The 10,595-nt window shown below is 34.9% G+C and overlaps 1 long non-coding RNA gene and 1 other non-coding gene across 2 annotated transcripts; one reads left to right on the top strand and one right to left on the bottom strand.

Moving 5' to 3' along the window:
- Positions 1 to 315: 315 nt before the first annotated feature.
- On the top strand, positions 316 to 1,547 carry LOC107897102 (uncharacterized). The gene is made up of 2 exons (XR_001684022.2): positions 316 to 773; positions 1,062 to 1,547. It is a non-coding gene; the product is annotated as an uncharacterized lncRNA (long non-coding RNA).
- An 8,092-nt stretch (positions 1,548 to 9,639) lies between these two features.
- Positions 9,640 to 9,746, bottom strand: LOC121231286 (small nucleolar RNA R71). The gene has a single exon (XR_005929348.1). It is a non-coding gene; the product is annotated as a small nucleolar RNA R71 (small nucleolar RNA).
- Between the last annotated feature and the right edge of the window lie 849 nt (positions 9,747 to 10,595).

The raw sequence follows: 10,595 nt of genomic DNA, 5'->3' as shown, positions 1-10,595 counted from the left end.
ATTTATATATATATATATAAAAGGTGATTTAAGATACATAATAAAACAATTTTGAATAAACAGTACATAAAGCAAGTTAGAATAAATAATAATAATTTGAATAAACAGTATATTAAAAAAAATTAGAATAGATGTAAATAAATAGCATATAAAATATTTGAAATAACATATGAATGAAACATAAAAAAGGGTTAATAAATGAATTAAATAGATTTAGAACATGGCTAAAAACGAATTAAAATTCGGGGTATGAAAGTATAAATACTGAAAAGTTATTTAGGGATCAAAACGAAGACCAAACAAGATCTGAGGGCTAAATTTAAAAAACAAAAGAAGACAAAATGGGGCCTGAATGAATGGGGTTGCGAAGGAGGACCAATCGCACAAATCTCCCCTTTAGGGAGAATGCACAAACCCCCCCACCCCAACAAACGGCGCCGTTTCAAATGATTTACAACAAAAAAAAAATTCCTTCCTTTTTATTCTGCTGGTTCCTCTTTTAGTTTCCAAGAAAAAAAAGAACACAAAACTCCTTCTTCCCCCCTTTTCCTCTCCAACGATCGAGTTCCCCGGAGGCTCACCCTACCGCCGCCATGGCCAATGGCTGGCGCTGCAGGAAATGGGCTCGCTTAGCTCCGTTTTGGAGCGCCTCTGAAGGCCGATACTACCAACACCCGAAGATGCGGAAAAGATGAGACTCTCAGCCCCCTTTTTGAGCCCGACCTCGGTGACGGAGAAGGGCTCTCCGATGTCACGACCGTGGGGAATTTCAGGTAAGCTTCTCCTTTTTGTTCTTTTATTTTAAAACCAATTTATAAATAATAATAAAAATCACGAAAATAAAAAGGAAAATCGTAAAGAACAAGAGAAATGGAAGTCAAGATTAACCTTTTTTTTTCTTCTGTTTTTTGCTTTTTTATTCATTAATATTCGTAAAAAAAATACCAATGAGAAGAATCGGGCTCTTATAGCCGATTAAGATGGCTATTCATTTCATCTTTTTTTTTGTCATTTTTTCTTTGGTTTCTTCTGCTGCTTGTGTTGCATTTAATTTGTTGCAGGTGTCAGACGGCCCTCAGAGGCGTGTGAAGCGGCCATGACAGAGGCGTGGTGGCCGATGGGAGGTGAAAAGTTTGGCAGTAGCATGCTTGGGGGCTGGCTGTTGCTGTTTTCTTTTCTTTGTAATGGGCTAGGGTTTCATTTGGGTTGTTGGGTTAGGTAACTTGGGTTTGGTATTGGGCCATTTGTTATTTATGTTTGGGTTTTATTTTGCTTTATTGAATTGAGTTTTTTTGGGCCAAAATTGGCTATTACAACTTGATGAAGAGGCTGATTACTAGTGTAATGAGCCTAATATGATGTAAGGATCTGGTGGCCTCTATGTCTACTGATGCACAGGGGAGGGTTGGAAGGCTTTTGGAGATGAAGGGATTTTCAGATCTGGGGACGTTTCATTTTCCGTTTTTTACTTGCTTTGCTGTAGTTACTGTTTTTGTTTGTTAGGACTTGTTTTGTTTTAAAATTTTTAGGCTGTTTTTATGATTCCCTATGCACCGTTTTCTGGCCTTTAGTTGAGCAGCATACATGTGGTAAAGATGTAACTAGTTTTGTCTCCAAGCATTTATGGCATAAGTTGGAATTTTCAAAAAAGAAATTTAGTATTTATAAGCATAATACAAATAAAAATATATGTTAGATAAATTACAACATAAAATTAAATCAGTATAAAACACAATGGATGAAGAACCGGAACAAACTCACACAAAGTATATGCACATGGTATGACTGATGAGGATGGCAATAGAGTGAGGCAAGAGTGAATGATGTCATATCCATTGCAATGACCTGAATTTCAATGGTGTCAGAAAATATGATTTCAGAACCATATTTTTGTAAAATAAGTTCGTAAATATAAAATAGGAATATTTATGGAGTTAATATAAAAATATATTAAAGTTTGGTTAAGTAATTTAGTCGAAAAAGTAATTAATTAAAGGTTAGGGACTAAATTATAAAAATCCAATCGCTGATAGAAAAGCTTTGAAATTCTTAAGCATTCAACCATTATTACAAGTAAGTCCCTAAGTCATTTTTTATAGATTTATGATCATGAGAGCTTGATTTAGCTGGCCTATGTATCAACTTGTTCAATTGTTAAAATTTTAGCAAGTTTTCATTGTTGAGAAATTGATGAATAAGCTTGAAATTTATAGAAATTAAGTTTAGATTATGATAATGACTAAATTGTAAATCTTAATAATCTTGGTAGTTAACTTTCTTACATTAGGGACCAAATTGAATAAATTGAAAATTTGTCATGAGATTTCATTATAAATTGAAAATATAGGGTCTTTAATGAAAGAATATGGAATTAGATTTTGATCCGAAGTTATAAATCAAAAAATATACATATCCCGAGTTAAGAACTAAATTGAATAAAATGAAAAATATGTTTGACTTTGAATTTAAATGTGAATTTGATGAAAATTGATATTGTTTATTTTGTTGTATTGTCGTACATAACTAAAGACAACATCAAGCCGTTGAGAGGGAAAGAAAAAGTGAGTGTCGTTGACGAGTGATGCGAGATTTTAGTTCATTTGCTATGATTGATATTGAGTATTGAAATAATTGACTAAATTGAATAAAATAAAAAGTAGCTTGATTTAATTGAGACATGAAAATCGATTGAAACATACTATATGATATGAGATATTTGTGTATTGATGTTGAATTGTAATGAGATTATGAAATTGAATGTGAACTTATATATGAAATAGATTGTATAATGAAAACTGGATTATTGGTACCCTATTAACAGTTCAGGTAGGCTCAGATATAGTTGGCATGCTATAGGATAGATTGAGTATAGGTTACCTTGACTATATGTCGATGAGTGTTGGGCGCATTTTCCTTTAGACATTTTGATGAGTACTGGGCATAAATTTTACTTCGATTAGACCGATGAGCGATGGGCTCAATCTATATACTTCAGACATTCCAATGAGGCACTAGGTGCCAAATTGGTATGTTGGTTGGAATCTGTGTATTTGTTCGAGTTCAAGTCATGTTAATAGGGAATATAAAACATAAGTTGATTAAATAATGCTCATATTAATTTGATAATAAGTAATGATACTATAGATGCATATTTGCGATATACAAATATCGATAGCATATGAAAGACCATGCAAGCCGATTATACGAGCTCGAAGGACCGATATGGAAATATGATGAATTAATGGATTTGATACTGAATTTGAATAATGAAATGAAATAATGGTTGGTATTGAATTAAAATTGAATGTATTGTTGATAAATAGATGGAAAAGTATGATATGTTATGTTGAAATGCTATAAGTGATTGGTTATGGAATTGTATTCAAATGTGAATGTGCATAATCTCGAATTTATTATATGATTTGTAGCTATTTTGGTTGGAACTAGTTGTAGCAATGAGTTGTGTTATATATATAATGCTATTGATGCTTAATTGACTTGAATCATGGAAGTAACATTGAGTTTTATCACTCAACGTACGGTTTGTTTATTTCGTGCGTGAGTATGGGTGAATCTCGAGGTTACGAGCTTTATCGCTTAACGTACGGTTTGGCATATATCCTAGATTCTAAGTTGGTGAGGGAAGACTTCGGACATGTACCAATTATGAATGAATTTCTTGATGTCTTTCTAGAAGAATTCTGAGGATTCCACCAAACAGAGATGTGGAATTCTCTATTGGTGTGATGCTAAGAACTGCTCTTATCTCAAATGAGCATTATAGAAAGGCTTCAGTAGAGTTGAAGGAGTTGAAAACTCAGTTGTAAGAATTTTTGGATAAGGGGTTTATCAGACCAAGTGTTTCACCTTGGGGTGTACCAATATTGTTTATTAAGAAGAAGGATAGGACATTTCAATTGTGTATTGACTATAGGCAGTTGAACAAGGTAATCATAAAGAACAAGTATCCGTTGCCCAAAATTGAGGACTTGTTTGACTAGCTTAGTGAGGCTAAGGTGTTTTCAAAGATTGATCTACGGTTTGGATATTATCAGGTAAAGATTAAAGGGGATGATATTCCAAAGACTGCATTTCATATGCATTATGTTCACTATGAATTTTTAATGATGTCCTTTGCTTTGACCAACGTGCCAGCAGTATTTATGGACCTAATGAATAGAGTATTCTAGCCTTACCTTAACCGTTGTATTGTAGTCTTCATTGGCGACATTCTAGTTTACTTAAAGAGCAAGAAGGAGCACAAGAAATATTCGTAGATAGTTTTAAGTGTTCTTCGATAGAATAAGTTGTACGCCAAATTCAACAAGTGCAAATTTTGGCTAAAGAATGTCCATTTCTTAGGCCATATTATCTCCGTAAAAGGAATTAAGGAAGATCTTGAAGTGATATAGACTGTACTTGATTAGAATCTGTCGAAAAGTGTTACCAAGGTGAGTAGTTTCCTTGGATTGATGGGTTATTATAGAAGGTTCGTGAAAGGGTTCTCTATAATGGCAACACCATTATCATGGTTGCTAAGGAAAGATGGGAAGTTCCACTAGTTTGAAGAATGTAAACACAATTTTAATGAGTTGAAGAAAGTGTTGATTGAACCTCTAGTGTTGTGTCAGACAGAATTTGGAGTGGGATATGTTGTGTTTACGGTTGTATCCTTGAATGGCTTAGGTTGTGTACTTATGTAGAAAGGAAATGTGATTACTTACGCGTCATGCCAACTCAAACTTCATGAAAGGAAATTCCTAACTCATGATTTGGAACTGGCAATTGTGGTAGTCCTAAAGATTTGGAGGCATTATCTTTATGGGGAGAAATGTCGTATATTCTTTGACCATAAGATCTTAAAGTATCTGCTCAATCAAAAGGAGCTGAATGTATGTCAAAGAAGATGGATTGAGTTGTTAAAATATTATGACTTGACCATCGAATATCATCTCGGTAAAGCTAAAGCGGTATTTCGTGGTTGGATTATAATACGGAAAGACAACTTGTATTAGTAGATGAACCTAAATATGTCCTTTGTCCAATAAAAAATGAGCAAACCGTTTGAATAACTAATATTCCATCTATCAAGCCCAATTAGGGAGATTCTTTGTCTTGGGCATTGAAGCGGATGACTCCTAGAAGATAGTGACATAAATTTGACTGATTGGACGGACAGTACATCGAACATGACCCAAGCAAAATAGATCCTGAATCTGTTTATGGATTTATTCACTTGTGACGTTAGAGTGGCATACTTAAATCCTGAATTAAAGGTAGACTATGTATGTGGGACTTGTACACTTTGATGTAAGTAAAAGCCTGAGTTCAAATAGATAAGGAACCGAAAGTTGGTGTGTTGGGTGTATGACTTTTGCAGTACGTAGCGTCATTCACAATAGTGGAATTTATAGCTAGAGACATTGGTAAATGATATCCTCTCATTGACATTACATCGTTGATGAAAAGTAAACATGACCATGAGTCATTCTTCTTTGTAATGAACGAATTGATTACTATTTAATAGTAATTGACTTTTCATGAAGGAAGATGTAATGGTTACCATGAGATAAAATAGAATCATATTGGGAGAGCAGATATTATCCTAAAGAGATCAAGGGTATCCAATGTAACATCCCGAATTAGGGCCTAGTCGGAATAGTGGTTTCGAGACCACAAATTCGAAGATAGAAATAATTATTTTATGATCCTCATGAAGTTTATATATTATGAATGCATGCTTGTGTGAAAGTTTCATGAAGAAATTCTATGCATAAAATGTCTAATTGCATTTTATGGACCAAACTGAATAAAGTACAAAACTTGCATTGTAGAAGCTTTAAGCATGAAATTGTATTAGATATTGAATTAGAGGAGGGTCCTAATTAGCAATTTGACCAATTTCTAAAATTTTGGACAAAAATGGACATGCATAGGAAAAATGTAAAAGAGAAACCCTAAGGGCATTTTGGTCATTTGGTAATTAAAAGAATAAAAAAGGAAAAATGAGTCAAAATTGGTGTCCATCTTCTTCCTTCATTGCTGAAATTTTCAAGACACCATAGCTAGGGTTTGTTCAACATTTCCAAGCTTGATTGTAAGTGCATCTTAGCCCCGTTTTTAATGTTCTTTGTATTTTTGAAGTCCTTGAAGCATGATCTACCCATTTCTAGCTATATCTTAAGCTAGTGTTCTTGTATAAAATTTGGCCCATGTGTAACATGCATGTATTTTGATGATTAATAAAGGAATATGAATATTTGATGCATGATAAACATCTTTTACTAGGTGATTTTTAGTGAAAACACCTAAATAAGGGACTTATTTGTAAAAGTGTAAAAGAGAATAGTAATAATGTGAAATAGGAGAAAATATGGGCTAATATAAGCTTAGTAAAGACTCGGCTAGGCTTGAGTAACCAAAAAAATACATGTATTTCATTTTACGAGTCTCAGGACTAAAGTGCAAATACGTGAAAGTTTAGGGATCAAAATCTAAAATTTCAAAAGTATGATTTATGGACCCATTTGAATAATGTGAATAATAAATAAGTTAAATTTGGTAATATAGATCAATAAAAACGTGAACCGGGACTTGATCGAGGAAAGAATAAAGTACACGACGATTAGGGTCGATTATCATCATTTTGTATCGAGGTAAGTACATATGCAAATAATGTGGTATCGTAGTATGTTTTAATGCTTTAATATATTGAAATAAATGTTTTATTGTAATTATGAGTTATATGCTTGTTGATTGTTATGAAAGCATGAATGTTATTATGGTTGTTATCCACGACGTTACGAGCAAGTACGATGGAGATACTATATGCAAGTGAGGAAAAATCCCGTTTGAACCTTAGGAATAGTTTAGGATACAAGTGACATGTCATTAGGAACTAAGACGTCCAAACTCGTTGAGTGGTCCGGGTTTGTTAGATATGTGGCATTCGAGCTCGTTGAGAGGTTCGATTTCATTATGGAGGTGTTACATGTTATGTGGTAGCTTTGACTACGTTTATATATGTGGCACTTATGTGCAAGGTCTCCGCGTATCCAATAGTATTCCGAGAGTTTAACGGGTAATGTAATGAATTTAATGAGAGTCTTGAGAAGGACATATGAAAGAGGTATGGTTATGGATACTTTACGATAAGTACAGGTATGTATGCTAAACCTATGAGTAATGCCTTAATAAAGATTGATTTATGACGAGTAAGTATATATGTGCGTATGATGAGTAAGTAGAAAGGTTTGAATGATGAATAATCTTTATGTATATGTTGCTATGTTTCTGCATGTTGATTCCTTACTACCATTTCATATTATTTGTATGTGGACTTACTAAGCTTTAATGCTTACTCCCCTCTCTTCTCATCCTTCGTAGTTCTGCCAAGCTAGCTCGGGGATCGGAGGCTGTCGGAGTATTCGATCACACTATCAAAAGACTATTGGGTATAGTGAAATTATTATTTTCAGTATGGAATGCATAGGAAACTTGGACATTTTGTGATATTGTCATGCTATTTGGCCAAATTGTGAAGGCCTATGATAATGATGATTCATTTTGTATTGGCCATGTGATATGGCTCATATTTGATCATTTGGGGTTATGATAAACCGTAAATTATACATATTTTCACCCCATGTTTAATGCATTTTATGGATGATTTCCCATTAGAATTGGTGAATTCGATGCTCCTAATGCTTTAATTTCATGTTTTATACTTAGGAGAGCATAAGAGAGCGAAGGAACGAGAAACGGGCAAAAAACGAAGAAAATGGGCCAAAGTATGAAATCAACACGGCCTGGACCTCCTCACACGAGCATACCACACGGTCGTGTCAATTTGGCAGGCTCGAACACGGCCTGAAGTAATCGAACACGGGCATGTGCCACGAGCGTGTCCTCGTCGAGCCCAAGTTGAGTCCAATTCGAAAAAGGCTAATTTTGAGGGCTTTTAGGCATTCCAAAGCCTATAAATACACCCTAGAGGAGGAAGAAAAGGGACACATAGAATAGGGAGTAAGGAATTACTCCAAGGAAGCCGATTGATTCATCTCAGAAGCCGGATTAATCATCAAGATTGAAGATCTCTCCTCAGGGTTTTCTTTATGTTTTGTATTCTTTATTTTTCTGAGATGTTTTCTTATTTAGTTATGAACTAAATCCCCTAAATACATAAGGGGAATGAAACCTAAGACGAATCTTGTTATTATTTTCTGAATCGTATGATAAATATTTAACTTGTTCTTAATTATGTGTTCTTAATCTTTTTTTGATATCCCAGGATACTGATTCAAGATAAGCTCTTATTCAGAGGAGGAATAGACCTTGGCTAAGAGTACATTTATCATAATTAAGCGGAGTTGATTGCGCGCCTAGACATAGGGTGACAAGATTTTTCCGGATTAGGGTGAAACCTAATAAGGGGATCCATAGATCGAGTTAATGCAACCCTAGAATGTTAATTAGAGAAACGTCTCGGTTATTCAATCTAGGGATTAGACGTTATTAGTCTTGAATAGGGATAATAACATAACTTAGGGATCTCTATGGAATAAGTTGAATGAATAAATCATCCGATTCGGAGCCAGAATAACAAGTAAAGTCTAGGTGGATTTGTCCTTAGGTATTGTCTTAAATCAATCGATTTTTCCCAAAAGCAATTCCCTAATTCTTTTCTCTGTGAGTTCTTAGTTTAGATAATTAGTTAATTAAAACAAAACCCCATTATTCTTAGGCTAGATAATAAAAAGACATCATTACTAGTACTTTTAGTTCGTTTGGGTTTGACAATCCGATCTTGCTAAAACTATACTATTGTTCGATAGGTACACTTGCCTACATCGCGATAATAGTTAGTTTCAAGAATGATTAAGTATAAATATTTAAAACCTATCACGAAATAACGCGATCAAGTTTTTGGCGCCATTGCCGGGGAACTAAGATATTAGGAACGCTTAATTTTTATTACTTTAGCCATTTATTTTTCTTGCAATTTAATTTAATTTAATTATTATTTATTAACTTACTTTTTCCTTCTCTTGGTAGGTTTTCATAGTTTATGACTAGAAGAAACCCGTCGGGGCCATTACTTTTTGACAAAGAAATTGATCGCACAGTACGTAGAAACCAAAGAGAAATAAGGAAAAGCTTAAGATACACGGAGAGCGAGCAAGAAGACAATACTCAACCCCCAACCGAAGAGATGGCTGAAAACCAAGGCAATCAGCTACCCCTGCAATTACGGTTAATCAAAATCCTGCTCCACGCACTATGTATGATTATGCTAAACCTTCTTTAACAGGAACTGAATCGAGCATAGTTAGACCTGCTGTAGCTGCAAATACTTTTGAATTAAAATCCAACACTATTCAAATGATATAGCAATTTGTTCAGTTTGATGGTTTGCAGGATGAGGATCCCAACGCTCATTTAGCCAACTTTTTAGAACTATGCGATACATTTAAAATCAATGGCGTTTCTGATGATGTCATTCGTCTTTGGTTGTTTCCTTTTTCATTGAGGAACAAAGCTAAATAGTGGTTGAACTCGTTACCATGAGGATCAATTACTACTTGGGAGCAAATGACCGAAAAATTTTTACTAAAATATTTTTCACCGGCTAAAACGGCTAAATTACGTAATGGTATCTCTTCTTTTGTGCAGATGGATTTTGAAACACTCTACGATGCATAGAAGAGATACAAGGACCTTTTGGGAAGGTGCCCTCGCCATGGGTTACCGCTTTGGCTCCAAGTACAAACATTTCACAATGATCTGAATCCTTCGACTCGGCAAATGGTTGACGCAGCGGCGGGCGGGACCATCAATATAATAAAACACCGGAAGATGCCTATGAGTTGATAGAAGAGATGTCACTGAATAACTATCAGTGACAAGTCATGAGGACAAAGGCAACGAAAACAGTTGACGTTTATAACGTCAATTCGAACATATGCTCTCTAATCAAGTAGAACTCTTAAATAAAAAGATTGATGGTTTTCTTAATTCTTCACAGGTTCACCCAGTAATGCAGTGGGAAGCAAGTAGCGGTGGAACAAACCATTCGGAATACCAACCTTATGATCACAACATGGATAACGAACAATTAAACTACATGGGTAATAATCCTCGACCTTAAAACAATCCATATAGTAACACTTATAATGCAAGTTGGAGGAACTACCCCAATTTCTCGTGGGGCGGTCAAGGAAATCAAAGACCACAACATCCTCCAGGCTACCAACAACCACCCTACCAACAAGAAAAGAAGCCAAATCTTGAAGAGATGCTCTAAAAGTTCATATCAGTGTCAGAAACCCGTTTTCAGAACACTGAGACAACACTTAAGAATCAACAGGCGTCGATCCAAGGGCTCGAGACTCGGATAGGCCAACTTTCCAAACTAATCTCCGAACAACCACAAGGTAGTTTGCCAAGTAATACCGAACCTAACCTAAGGGAACAGCTCAACGCAATTAATATTCAAGATGACAAAGGAGTCGTTGAGCTTGAACCAGAACCGAGGCACGAAACTGTGGTAAGCAAAGGTCAAGATGAGATAGATTATAATAAAAACAAACCAGTGA

The sequence above is a fragment of the Gossypium hirsutum genome, chromosome A06 (genome assembly GCF_007990345.1).
Source record: "Gossypium hirsutum isolate 1008001.06 chromosome A06, Gossypium_hirsutum_v2.1, whole genome shotgun sequence".
NCBI classification, from domain to species: Eukaryota; Viridiplantae; Streptophyta; class Magnoliopsida; order Malvales; family Malvaceae; genus Gossypium; species Gossypium hirsutum.
This window is presented reverse-complemented; position numbering and strand designations above follow the sequence as displayed.